The sequence below is a fragment of the Schistocerca americana genome, chromosome 9 (genome assembly GCF_021461395.2).
Source record: "Schistocerca americana isolate TAMUIC-IGC-003095 chromosome 9, iqSchAmer2.1, whole genome shotgun sequence".
Classification (NCBI taxonomy): domain Eukaryota; kingdom Metazoa; phylum Arthropoda; class Insecta; order Orthoptera; family Acrididae; genus Schistocerca; species Schistocerca americana.
The window spans coordinates 8170129-8184852 of NC_060127.1; the positions used below are offsets into that span (position 1 = coordinate 8170129).

Here is a 14724-nt window from a genome sequence, read left to right on the forward strand (position 1 = left end):
TCCGCTCAAAAAATCTTTGATACGGACCTGCATTCACAGAAATCATCTCTTCCTGGCGGTTTTGACAGTTCTTGACGCTCATCTCCGATCCCTGTCAGTTAGGGTTCGAGTTCTGAAACTACCGTAGACTATTATAAGTAAGCGTTGACTACAATAGTTTTCCTAGTAGCCTTGGTCAGTTAAGATTGTGACCACGTCACCTGTACGCTGCGAGAGTTGCATTCCCTATTGGGCGTTACCTCATCTCGATCGCTTTGTTTATGTTTACTTGATTCCCATAGAAACTGGAAGCGGTGAATCACCTAAAAACTATGTGCGTTTCAAAAAAGTAATGCTTTCTGTTTCGCAGTGTAGCTTAAATAGGGAGTACGTAAACATCCTAAATTCTTGCCGTAAACTAGGGTGATGGTGTCTAATGTAAGTTAACATGTTGGATAAATAAATATGGAAGTTGGACAAGATACACTTTAAGAGGCAGACCAGCTTTGTTACCTTGAGAGTACACTAGATGTACATTGAAGGGGTAAGTAATACAAGCAGCAAAAACTACACAAGACAAAACGGTGTCCTGTACAACACTAACATCTACTAACACATAAGAAATGTAAACATTGAGACCACAAAAATTTTAATGAAGAAACGTATCGGTAACCTTGCTCTAATTTTTCTGTGAATTCCTTCATTTAATTTTGTATTTCCAGTTCGATTCAGAAACTCTTACTTATCCTATACTATGTGTTACTGTCAAACAACAATAGACTCTTGACAACAAATTTCATCTGTGGATTAATGCAGTCTGAGACCGACTGACATCCTCGTAAATGAAGAAATATGTACGTCTCTGGATCCCACACATAACAGTAATTACTTTTTCCGCAATGAGAACACTTTCGCCAAGTGAGAAGTTAACCCCTGTACATTACACTGTAGGACATCAGTGAATGGAAATATCCTAACTTTTTGAATTCAAAAACCGGTAAAAGAATCTACTATACTGCTTTTCCACGTTTACTTTTCAATAATATTGGCAGTCAACATTTTCCATCTTTTGCCCTATTTATTACTTCCTGTTCTTGCAGTACGTTAATGAAATGGGGAGATATCAGCAGTAGAATACAAGATGAGGTGTGGTTATTTTTTTCTTCAAATTTCAAAGCTAGTCCACTTCAGAAAACAGTTTATGACTCGAACAAAACAATTACAATGTTGCATGTGAATGCTTCTCTGCTCTGCTGGACAACAATCTCAGTATTTTCAGCAATGAGCGCTAGTTCTGTCCCCTGGTTCAAATGTAGCAGATCATCATTGACATATACCACAAACAGTAATGGACCCATGATCGAAAACTGTGGAACACCCATATGTCAGAGAAAGGGGGTGAAATCTGATACGTCCTCTGAACATTTAGAGAATATATTCAGTGCATTCCACCACTGACCTGAAAGCATATCCTCCTGCACATATCAAAGTGCGTGGAAACCTTACCTTTATATAAAAGATAGTATTTCTTCTGATATCCAAAATACTCTGACACGCCAATTAAGTTTTAAGTAATCCTATTTCTGATGTTACCAGTACTTATATCTTGGCAGGTACGGCGAATTACTCTGTTTAAGGAAACAAATTTGCGTCTATTGGGAAAAACATTGCGTCCAAATGTTCAGATGTGTGTGAAATCTTATGGGACTTAACTGCTAAGGTCACCAGTCCCTAAGCTTACACGCTGCTTAACCTAAATTATCCTAAGGACAAACACACACCCCCATGCCCGAGGGAGGACTCGAACCTCCGCCGGGAGCAGCCGCACAGTCCATGACTGCAGAGCCTTTGACTGCTCGGCTAATCCCGCGCGGCCGTTGTGTCCCATTGTTTTCTCAACACCTGTGTTACTCTGGTAGTGGTCATATGGTTTTGTCTGGTGGCTATCGAGCATAAAGGAATTTACTTTGTATCCATTTATTTCGAACATAGTATTCGCATCTACAAGACGATTGTGCTTTCTCGACGCATCTTATTTCCTCTAGACACGAATACGTAAGCAAACAACGCCATATTGTACATTTTTGTTGCTATAGTATCGAAACTGAACCTTGTCGAACTTTAACGGTGGTAACACGTTGTGGCAGCTTTCAGCTGGACGGAAATAGAAACAATAGGACAGAGAAAGATTTTATCATTAAAAGTAAACAAGGACCTGGTCGAGATCCTGACGGCGTGCCGTCACAAGCAGTATGGGTGCAGAAGGAGGCGATACAGTCAACGCCGACCAGCTCACTAAGGCCAGAGATAGCAGCTGGTGTCACATGTGCTCACTGCAAGGTAGTATTATGTAGCTACGTTTGCTTTGAATAAAATTTCGTACACTTTAACATTTTAGTAACTACATCTTATCAGTGCTCATTCTGTTCTTTCAAAGCAGTCCATTCGTTCTTCTAATAAAATGGTTCCATAAATTTATTCCTTCTAGAGTCCAATAGGACGTAACGGTCAGAACTAAAGTAGTGATACATCTCTAAACATTAACTTACAACTCTAAACATTAACTTACTATGCATTCCAGAAACAATTTCTCTATTTATGATCCAACTTTTTTAGTAATTGAGTGGACTAAAAGATCACTTCTGTATCACTACATGTTTATAACCACAGGTATTGGAAAATTAATTCTCCATCATCAGGCATTTCATCACAGACAATTTTAACGACATGGCACAGCAAGGGCTATTGCAGCCATTGGTAGTGTTATTGCTTTGCAGTGGTATACGGCATGTGTGTGTGTGTGTGTGTGTGTGTGTGTGTGTGTGTGTGTGTTGCCAGACCCCTCTCCCTGCTACCATGGTCCATATAACTGGAGGCGGGAGACCCGTGCTATCAATTTTTTCTTCCAATTCTGTTATACACGTCTTTTTCCGTGGGACCAGATTAAGCAGAAAATCTTCATGGCCATCGAACGAGTCAGTACATGAAATTAACATCAGAAAATTTAGGAACAGATAAAATAAAATTCACACTGATCCTAGGTAGACAAGCTGCCGAGTATATATTATCACGGGCAACAATCTAACACAAGAATTCGCTTATTTTTTTCCAGGAACTCCACGACAGAATAGAAGGTGTGAGCCATGAGGAAATCCTTCAGTTTGGACATTAAAATGCGAGGTTTACTGCTGAAACGTTTTTTTTTAATTCCTGTGGTAGTTAAACAAAATGGATTCAGTAGAATCCTGTGAAACATCTGCGCAAAAGTCAAGGGGGTGCGGTCCAAATGCAGACTGGATTACTGTCTATTATTAACTGAAACAATGTTGCTAATTCTTCGGAAGAAGCTCGCATTGTTAACTAGAAACGAGCTGAAGAAAATAAATCTCGTACATCTAGCGGCTAATATCGGAATTCCCAGAGTTCTGAATAGTATTCGACAAGAGGTTCCTGAACTCTCACCAGATATTGCTCGAACTGCCCCTTATTCTGCAAATGGCAATAGGTACCCCTGAATATAATGCCATTTGTCATTAGCGAATGAAAGTAATTGACTTTCAAGTTCGGCTATCAAATATTTCGTATACTCTTCGAATGGTAAACATATCTGCATTCAGTTTTTGAACAAGATCCAGAATATGGTCTTGCCGTGACACTTCACCATCTAGCTGGACACCTAGGAATTTGGACTGTTCAGACTCAGTAATCATATGCTCATTCTGTGTAATCAAAATACCGGTTTCAGTCGAATTGGGTGCTACAAACTGTAAAAAGTTGCTGTGATTGAGCATCAATTTATTTTGTATATGCCATGAACATAGGTCTTAGACTGCAGTATTTGATACTGAGCCTACATTGCATTGAACATCCTTCACTACCAAGTTGTCCGCGCCGGTAGCTGAGTGGTCAGCGTGACGCCTTGGCGTCCTACGGGCCCGGGTTCGATTACCGGCTGGGTCGGGGATTTTCTCCGCCAGGGACTGGGTGTTGTGTTGTCTTCATCATCATTTCATCCCCATCCGGCGCGCAGGTCGCCCAGTCTGGCCTCGAATGTAACAAGACCTGCACCAAGGCGGCCGGATCTGCCCCGCTAGGGGCCTCCCGGCAAATGACGCCAAACGCTCATTTTCATTTCACTTCCAAGTTAGTCATCAGCAAATAGAATTTTTTTAGGAACACTTGTCATTTTGGAAGGTCTGTCATTTACACGCAGGGTGAGTCAGATGGCCCCACTGCTGAGTTTTATGCAGCTCACAGTGTCTTAAAATACCACACACAATATTTTCATTTTCATTCGCTCGTTTGGTGCAAACTGTTAGTCCTACAGAAAAAATGAACACTACATTTTTGTAGGAAATGTAATGTAATTAAATTTTGTACTGGGATACGTTATCGCAGGAGGCTATGATTTATAACTTATGCTATAAAAACGCGTTTGAAGGTAGCTTTTGCATGTTTTACGTGAATAATTAGAAAACTATGGCCTCTAGCGAAACGTGTCCTTGTAGAAAATATACCAACATTAAATTATACCTACACAAAGGTCCTATTCATGATTTCTGTATGACAAATAGTTTGCACATAGACAGCTAGGGAATATGAAACCCTTCCACATGGTATTTGAAGGCTTTGCGGGTTGCTTAAAAGCCGGAGTAGGGGCAGCCGCCTCACCTTATATACAGGGTGTTACAAAAAGGTACGGCCAAACTTTCAGGAAACATTCCTCACACACAAATAAAGAAAAGATGTTATGTGGACATGTGTCCGGAACCGCTTAATTTCCATGTTAGAGCTCATTTTAGTTTCGTCAGTTTGTACTGTACTTCCTCGGTTCACCGCCATGATTTCATACAGGATACTCTACCTGTGCTGCTGGAACATGTGCCTTTACAAGTACAATAGAACACGTGGTTCATGCACGATGGAGCTCCTGCACATATCAGTCGAAGTGTCCGTACGCTTCTCAACAACAGATTCGGTGACCGATGGATTGGTAGAGGCGGACCAATTTCATGGCCTCCACGCTCTCCTGACCTCAACTCTCTTGACTTTGATTTATGGGGGCGTTTGAAAGCTCTTGTCTACGCGACCCCGTTACCAAATGTAGAGACTCTTCGTGCTCGTATTGTGGACAGCTGTGATACAATACGCCATTCCCCAGGGCTGCATCAGCGCATCAGGGATTCCATGCGACGGAGGGTGGATGCATGTATCCTCGATAACGGAGGACATTTTGAACATTTCCTGTAACAAAGTGTTTGGAGTCACGCTGGTACGTTCTGTTGCTGTGTGTTTCCGTTCCATGATTAATGTGATTTGAAGAGAAGTAATAAAATGAGCTCTAACATGGAAAGTAAGCGTTTCCGGTCACATAACATATTTTCTTTCTTTGCGTGTGAGGAATGTTTCCTGAAAGTTTGGCCGTACCTTTTTGTAACACCCTGTATAAGAAACAGTAGTGGTCCGTACAGTGACTCCACGTTATAGCCATTCTTACTACTGTGGAGAATGAGGTTCTGCAGATTGTCTTCAAAATATGAAAAGAATCAATTGTGATATACTGCTCTTATTCCATAACCGTCCAACTTCTGCAGTAATATTCTGTAATCAACACAGTCGAACACCTTATAAAAACGAAAGAAGCCGCCTAATGTTCGAAACTCTTTGTCTGATGCGTCCACTGCCTTGCAGAGGAACGGGAATACAGCATTTTCAGTTGTCAAACCACTTTAATACCAAACTGTAGCTCAGTGTGTCAGTGTTGAAGTCACGGTCAAATGCCTGAAAATGGAGATTAGTCCTACATGGCCGGTAGCATTCAATAGTATGATGTGAAGGCAGACGAGAATATCATTTACTCTGTTCGGGAAACGATCTAACATAATTTCTATAAAATTCTTCTGAGTTGCATGAAGCGTCATGTTGTGGACTCACAAGCAACGTTCAGGCTTACACAGCAAGAGTGCTTCAGTTGGATGTGTGGTCACCAACACTAAACACCCTTGGCCAACGCTGCTTCATCATTTCTGCAACATGACGCTGTCTGCTACATAGAAGAATTAACTCTGCCTGTGAAAGCCCAATTGATACATGTTACCGCGATGATGGGATGTGGAAATTTATTCGATCTAAAAAGAGTTAACAAGACGTTTTAAACACCGGCTTGCCTCGCTAATTATCCTCACCCACGTGTAGGCTTCCCTTAGGTGATCTTAGCCAGTAGTATAGTGACGGTGATTTTGGTGTGGACGGGTTCTGAGGTGTTTGCGTTCGTCTTTCCCGCAGATGCTACCCTCGTGCAAACAGCGGGCCTGTTGACGTCAGAGGAACGCTCACCAATACTTACACAGAGACGAAAAGGTAAAGGGCCACGGCCACTACACGAGAATACAGCACGTACTCTGTAGCTCCGTAGATGTCTTAGTGCAACCTCACTTAGTCCCACTAGATGACTAGACACCATTAGTCGAACACAGCAGCCAAAAACCGGGGGAAAAGAAAGTAATCTAATTTTTTTTTGGCATTTACAGTATCGTTTCGATCGCAGTTATACACTGCAATGTGGGAGAAGCGTTGTAAACGATACAGTAAATCCTGAAACATATCGAATGCATGCCATTAGTAGCCATCGTAGCAAACAAAGGACTAACTAACGCTGCAGAAAAGTCACATATATGTTCTCCCTCACTTCTACACGTCAGTAAGGCAAATGAATGTGATCACATGGCTGCCCACGTTTTCGAATCAGAAAAAATGTACGAAATGTACTGTAAATTATTTGCGTAGACCACGTCGATCTGATCAGAGTAGAGGGACTAATGTTTGACAGATTAGAAATAAGCATTGTAAACAATGCAATAAATGCTGAAAAGGATTACCTCCATGCATTGACTAGTCCTGGTAGCTACACAAATGAGTAATTAAGGTTGTCGACAACACGTACATATAAAGTACTGAGCCGCAAGAATACGGCCCCCCTGTTTAACAGCGTGTCGGCCCACCTTGGAGAAGCAGCACAGTACCGATTCTGCGTGGCACGGATCCGGTAAGTCCCCAGCAGAAACGTTGAAGCAAGGATCACGCAATTCCCGTAAATTCCGCGACACAGAGTGGCAGGCTTGTTGTGTTCCAGATTAGGCAAATTTGTTGGCCGAAACATCAACCTGAGTTCGCTGTCGCGGCCCTTAGAACAACTTTCGCTCGAGTTCAGCCCTGCGGCACGGGCCCTTATCCTGCTGGAAGATGCTGTCACCGTCGACGAAGTCACAGAACATAAGGAAACGCAGTTAGTTGACATTCATGTTGATGTTCTGCGTAGCTACCACGGTGTCTTCCATTACTATCAGGATAAAATTTATTCCAATCCGTTGCGCCGCGGTGGTACAGCAACCTTCTATCGTGATTAATGTTAAAAGACAGTTCTACGTTGCAGAGTGCTCTTTACTGGCTCCCAGACAAGGAATTTCACCTGGGTAGTGACTCATCAGGTCGTCTGCAAGTACAATAAAAATTGGCGCCGTCCTATCGTGACCTTCTATACCCAACAGTGAAAATCAATGAAGTGTCTATTGTTCCTTATCTATATTAGCGATATAGGAGACAATCTGAGTAGCCGTCTCAGATCGTTTGCAGATGATGCTGTCATTTACCGTCTTGTAAAGTCATCAGATGATCAAAACGAATTGCAAAATGATTTAGATAAGATATCTGTATGGTGCGAAAAGTGGCAATTGACCCTGAATAAAGGAAAGTGCGAAGTTATTCACATGAGTACTAAAAGAAATCAGCTAAAATTCGATTACGCGATAAGTCACACAAATCTGAAGGCTGTAAATTCAACTAAATACTTAGGGATTACAATTACAAATAACTTAAATTGGAACGATCACATAGATATTGTTGTGGGTAGGGCTAACCAAAGACTGCGATTCACTGGCAGAACACTTAGAAGGTCTACCAAAGAGACTGCTTACACTACGCTTGTCCCCCCTATTCTGTAGTATTGCTGTGCGGTGTGGGATCCGAATCAGGTGGGACTGACGGATGACATCGAAAAAGTAGAAAGAAGGACAGAACGTTTTGTATTATCGCGAAATACGGGAGATAGTGTCACAGATATGATACGTGAATTGGAGTCGCAGTCATTAAAACAAAGGCATTTTTCGTTGCGGCGGGATCTTCTCATGAAATTTTAATCACCAGTTTTCTCCTCCGATTGCGAAAACATTCTGTTGCCACCCACCTACAAAGGGAAAAATGATCATCACGATAAAATAAGAGAAATCAGGGCTAGCACGGAAAAATTTAAGTGCTCATTTTTCTCGCGTGCCGTTCGAGAGTGGAACGGTAGAGAGACCGCTTGAAGGTGGTTCATTGAACCCTCTGCCACGCACTTTATTGTGAACAGCAGAGTAATCACGTAGATGTAGAAATAGGTAAGACGTAAAGGATAGGGAAGTACGTAAAAAATTTTCTGCATGCTATCCTACCCTCTACGTGTTACTTATTTACGTCACGTGCCAACAACCTTACCGCAGTCGTAACACCGCTTCCCGTCACATCACCGGAGATAAGCGCTGTCGGGTTGGCCTAGCACTTGGATGGGCCACCATCTCGGCCTGCCGAGTGCTGTCACTAGGAGTGTTGCGCTCAGCCCTTGTGAGGCCAGTTGAGGGGCTACTTGATGGCAGGTAGCGGCACCGGCCACGGAAACTGACGACGTCTGCGAGAGAAGTGTGCTGACCACATGCCCTACATAACCGCATCTGGTGACGCCGAAGGGCTCACGTTGGCACGGCGACCGGTCGGTACCGTTGCGCCTTTAAGGCCTGTTCGGACAGTGTTTCTGTTTACATCATACGAAAATGTTACATTTTCTATATACACTACTGGCCATTAACATTGTTACACCAAGAATAAATGCAGATGATAAACGGGTATTCATTGGACAAATATATTATCCTAGAACATATGTGATTACATTTTCACGCAGTTTGGGTGCATAGATCCTGAGAAATCAGTACCCAGAACAACCACCTCTGGCCGTAATAACGGCCTTGATACGCCTGGGCGTTGAGTCAAACAGACCTTGGATGGCGTCTACAGGCACAGCTGCCCATGCAGCTTCAACACGATACCACAGTTCATCAAGAGTAGTGACCGGCGTATTGAGACGAGCCAGTTGCTCGGCCACCATTGACCAGACATTTTCAGTTGGTCAGAGATCTGGAGAATGTGGCGGCCAGGGCAGCAGTAGAACATTTTCTGTATCCAGAAAGGCCCGTACAGGACCTGTAACATGCGGTCGTGCATTATGCTGCCGAAATGTAGGGTTACGCAGGCATCGAATCAAGGGTAGAGCCGCGGGTCGTAAGACATCTGAAATGTAACGTCCACATTTCGAAGTGCCGTAAATGCGAACAAGAAGTGACCGAGACGTGTAACCAATGGCACCCCATACCATCACCCCGGGTGATACGCCAGTGTGGCGATGACGAATACACGCTTCCAATGTGCGTTCGCCGCGATGTCGCCAAACACCGATGCGACCATCATGATGGTATAAACAGAACCTGGATTCATCCGAAGAAATGATGTTTTGCCATCGCAGGCGCTCCTGTCTGATGCAGCGTCAAGGGTAACCGCAGCCACGGTCTCCGAGCTGATAGTCCGTGCTGCTGCAAACGTCGTCGAACTGTTCGTGCAGATGGTTGTTGTCTTGCAAACGTCCCCATCTGTGGACTCAGGGATGGAGACGTGGCTGCACGATCCGTTACAGCCATGCGGATAAGATGCCTGTCATCTCGACTGCTAGTGATACGAGGCCTTTGGGATCCAGCACGGCGTTCCGTATTACCCTCCCGAATCCACCGATTCCATATTCTGCTAACAGTCTCGACCAACGCGAGCAGCAATGTCGCGATACGATAAACCGCAATCGCGATAGGCTACAATGCGACCTTTATCAGAGTAGGAAACGCGATGGTACGCATTTCTTCTCCTTACACAAGGCACCACAACAACGTTTCACCAGGCAACGCCGGTCAACTGCTGTTTGTGTATGAGAAATCGGTTGCAAACTTTCCTCATGTCAGCTGGTTGTAGGTGTCGCCACTGGCGCCAACCTTGTGTGAATGCTCTGAAAAGCTAATCATTTGCAAATCACACATCTCCTTCCTGTCGGTTAAATTTTGCGTCTGCAGCGCGTCATCTTCGTGGTGGAGCAATTTTAATGGCCAGTAGTGTATTTACTATTTTAGTTTTCACTTTTGAGTATAGTAGCTCAGGACAAGACCACTGCCGATTATTTATTAGTCCAATTTTCATTTTACTTGCAGATAACGTGATGATGGCGTACCCGGGTGAGACTCGTTGTCTTTCAGCCAATAAAGAGCGCTTTGCAGACTAGGACGTATTTAAATATTAATACTATCAAAGTCTCGTGGAAGCACTCTGTGTCCCATATACCGCAATAATGCCCAACCAACCTTCGTCCGTGGCGCGATGCAAGTTTCATGCGGCAGTTCGCGAGGATGATGGAATACCATCGATGTGGTGTAAGACGAAGCGTGATTAATCCGAGCAGACGACACGTTTCCACTGATCCACGGTTCATTCTGGATGATGTGGTAGCCAGTGGAATCGGAAATGACGATGTTACTGCGCCGACAAGGGTACGCGTGGAGGTCCCCTGCTACCAAGCCGCCGTGTTCGACAGTGTCCGCTGGTCGGTGAGATCGTAAACAGCTGTGCCGGCTCCAGCACCGTGCTCTGCCGGAGGTCGCCGCCTGTCACGACTTACAGAGCGGGCAGGCCTCCGACGTCCACGTTCCGTGGTGAGGCGTGGAAGGCCTTCACCGCCCCACAACCACTCTCCACAGACGCTGACGGTTGCAGCGCGCGGACAGCCGACCAGCTCCGCCGTTTCCGAGAGTTTCGTTCCCACGCACCGCGGCACGACTATCTGCTATTTGTCAGAGTCGCCTATGTCGGTGGTTTTCCTCATTAGAGGCTCGCACAGGATTCCTATCCGTCACTGCTCCGCTACTGTACTTTCCTTACTACGTCACCTACCTGCAAAGTGGTATTGCACCTCGCGGTGGGTGGTGAACGTAACGTTTTGATTTACCGATGTGTAAACGCTCCACCACACCGGTACGTCAATAAGGAAGCCAATTCCGACCAGAAGACTAACTTTTTTGAACGCCTTTACACCGGAATACAGTACTGCCATACTGTCATTCATCTTCTTTTTGTCTGTGTTGAGTGACACATCGTTAAAAATTCAGAAAGAAGGAAGGCAATCAGAAAATTGTTCGTGCAACTATTTATTTGATACTCATCAAATCCTGACGAGGACTGATGTGTAGACAAAGAACAAGGAACATTTTTGCGTTTAATAGAACGTAAAAACAAGTAATAAAGGGTGGTTCAAAAAGAAAGAACTAATTTCAGTTGTTTTTTTACAGACAAACTACGAAAGATAGAAACACATTGCGCATGTCACTGGATAGAGGAACATTCAGAGTTTTATGTTCGCACGGACACTATTCCATACGCTCAACATGCATTTGTTTATTTGTTTGTCTTCTTCCAGGGTGCATAAACAATAGGGTCATATGCACCAATATCAGAACCGTGGAACAAAAAGAAAATGGTTCAGATGGCTCTGAGCATTATGGGACCTAACATCTGAGGTCATCAGTCCCCTAGAACTTAGAACTACGTAAACCTAACTAACCTAAGGACACCACATACATCCATGCCCGAGGCAGGATTCGAGCCTGCGACCGTAGCGGTCGCGCGGTTCCCGACTGAAGCGCCTAGAACCGACGGCCACTCCGGCCGGCTACCGTAGAACACGAAGGGAAACAGAGGAGATAAGAATGACTACTTATCAGGCCCAAACGACGGAAGGTAAGTCAGCTAAAAACTGGGACTAGGAGAAAGGTCCATAAAATACGCCTGGTCCTGAAATTAAGATTAAATGTCCTCCGCCATATAGCTACGACGGATGGAAAGTAAAACGCGGTCGACAGCCCGCGCGCCGTTCGCTAAAACGGCCGATAACTCAGACGGCAACGCAAACGAGAACATAACTGGTTACAAAAACGGCATGCCGTCAGGAAATGGCGGACCGTCAAAGGCGAGGGAAATGAGTACAGTGTGGTGGGGGAGCACCTCTTACCAAATGGCGATGGCTTAAAAGAGAGTACCGTATAAGCAACCTAGCTAAAATGACCTCCTCCTGGCGAGAGGGCCGAGAGCAGGTCGTCCAAGTCGCTGGCAGAGGCTTGTTCCCATGAAGAGAGGACCAACGGCGACGGAAAAGTGGCACCGCCTCTCGACAGGCTGCAACACAGAGTTCATCGGAGGGAATACAGGAGCTCGCGCGTTGAGGCACGAGGACTGCAGCCTCGGCGGCAGCGTCAGACCGTCGTGGTCAGGAACCCACAGCACCAGGCGTTGCTCGAGAAATGTCCTGTATACTGAATCGACAGTTCCAACAAATCAGTTTCTCAGCTGTTGAAGAGCAGCTTCCATACTTGGGACAAAGACTCTGTCGTATGTACCCCACAGGCAACAATCTCAAGGTATGAGGTCTGGTAACCTGGGAGGCGAGAAGTACTCGACAACATATTATCGGCCATCTCCTCCAATCCGACATTGTGGATGGTAATGCCGCACCTCTAGGCGAAAGTGAGGCGGTGCGCCGTCATGCGTGGAAATGCAATCATTGCGATCCTCGTGAAGACGACGAAACGAACAATTTTGATGTCCAGTTATGAAATTCCTGTCACGGTTTCCTCCGCAAAAAAGAAAGGTCCATAAGAAGGAACGGCCTGAAACACATTCAATTTCGTTGAGTCCCAGTCATGTTCCGCGACAACGCCAGGATTTTGTGAACCCCTAAATTCTTACACTACAGTGATTCCCTTTATCCAATAGATGAAACGTCTATTCGTTCGAAAAGAGGAGTCGTTCAGAAAAAAAGCTTCCTCTGCCGTATCCTGGCGATTTGAAATCCGTAGTTTCTGTTACGGTCGCCGGGATGCAACTGCAACTTGTAAGGCTGCACACACGGGCTGTTGTTTCAGAACACGCCACCTCGTTATTTGAGGACACGGGAGTTGCTGTCCCGCCCGCCTTACCGATTCCCGAGCGCCTCGTGCGAACGCATCTCGGATACGCTCGGCTTCATCGGACGGCCATGGCTGACCAGTACTGTTCCACTTGCATGTGCAACCCGCTTCCAAGAATTCTGTATGCCAATCGTGCACCTGCTTGTGCAAAGGCGGCTTCTTGCTGAATCGACGGCGCACTGCACGCTGCACTGGAACAATAGACTGACTTCGCGCAAATTCCAACACACAAAATGATTTCCCTTGTGATGTAGTCGGCATATTGTTACAAGCAGAAAAGAGCGCAGCTGTGTCAAAACTCTGAACCTCTCTCTATCCACTGCGTTTCTGTCTTTTGTAGTTTGTCTCTAAGAAACAGTTGAAATTAGTTCATTACTTTTGAATTAGCCTGTATGTGGATGAGCGAGATAACAAAGTAGTTGCAACGATAGATTTTATAATTTCAGTTAAGTACGTTGTTACCGTCTCTGTTCCCAGAATGAACTCACCTTGGCGCTGAGTCGGCGCTGTCTTCCCACTTTCTGGCACATTACAACTGTGAGCCAGGTCTCGAGCCGGACTCGAACCGGGAACCTTTGGTTTCCGCGAGTAATGCTCATGCCAGTTGAGCTATCCAGTACGGGTTACCGCCAGCCCTCACGGCTACTTTTCAACCAGTAGCATTTCTGGGAATTATACCTGAATAGCTCAGTCGGTGACCACGAAGCCACTCTAAGGCACCGAAACCTTAACCCCCATTAAGTATCAAAACAGTACAAAGTGAAAGAGTCATTTCAGTCGTACTGATCTGTCTGGAACTGAACTGTGCGTTCCGAACTACCTTATGTAAGATCAAAAGTACCAGGACAACTATTAGCAGATACTGCACTGAAGACCCAAAGAAACTGGTATACCTGCCTAATACAGTGTAGAGCCCCCGCGAGCACGCAGCAGTGCCGCAACACGACGTGGCACGGACTAACGTCTGACGTAGTGCTGGGGGGGGGGGGGGGGAATTGACACCATGAATCCTGCAGGGCTTTCCATAAACCGAGAGGAGTACGAGCGGGTGGACATCTCATCTGAACGGCACGTTGCAACACACCTTAGATGTGCTCAATAGTGTTCACGTCTGGGGAGTTTGGTGGCTATCGGAAGTGTCTAAACTCAGAAGAGTGTTGCTGGAACCACACAATAGGAATTCTGGACTTGTGGAGTGTCGCATTGTCCTGCCGGAATTGCCCAAGTCCGTCGGAATGCACAATGGCCATGAATGGATGTAGGTGATCAGACAGAATTCTTACGTACGTATCACCTGTCACAGTCGTATCTAGACGTATCAGGCGTCCCATGTAACTAACTGCACACGTCTCACACCATTACAGAGCCTCAAGTAGCTTAAACAGTCACCTGCTGACATGCAAGGTCGATGCATTCCTGCTGATGCCTCCATACCCGTACAAGTCCATCCGTCGATACAAGTTGAAGGAGACTCGTCCGAACAGGTAACATGTCTCCAGCCATCAACAGTTTGATGTCTGTGTCGACGGGCCCAGGCGAGGTATAAAGCTGTGTGTCCTGCAGTCATCAAGGGTACACGAATGGGCCGTCGGCTCCGAAAGCC

The 14724-nt window shown here is 45.3% G+C and overlaps 1 protein-coding gene across 1 annotated transcript in view; it reads left to right on the plus strand.

Moving 5' to 3' along the window:
• The window catches only part of LOC124551197 (transmembrane protein 151B-like), a 75388-nt gene that overhangs the window by 12748 nt on the left and 47916 nt on the right, over window positions 1-14724 (plus strand). The gene's annotated exons all lie outside the window — the stretch shown is intronic.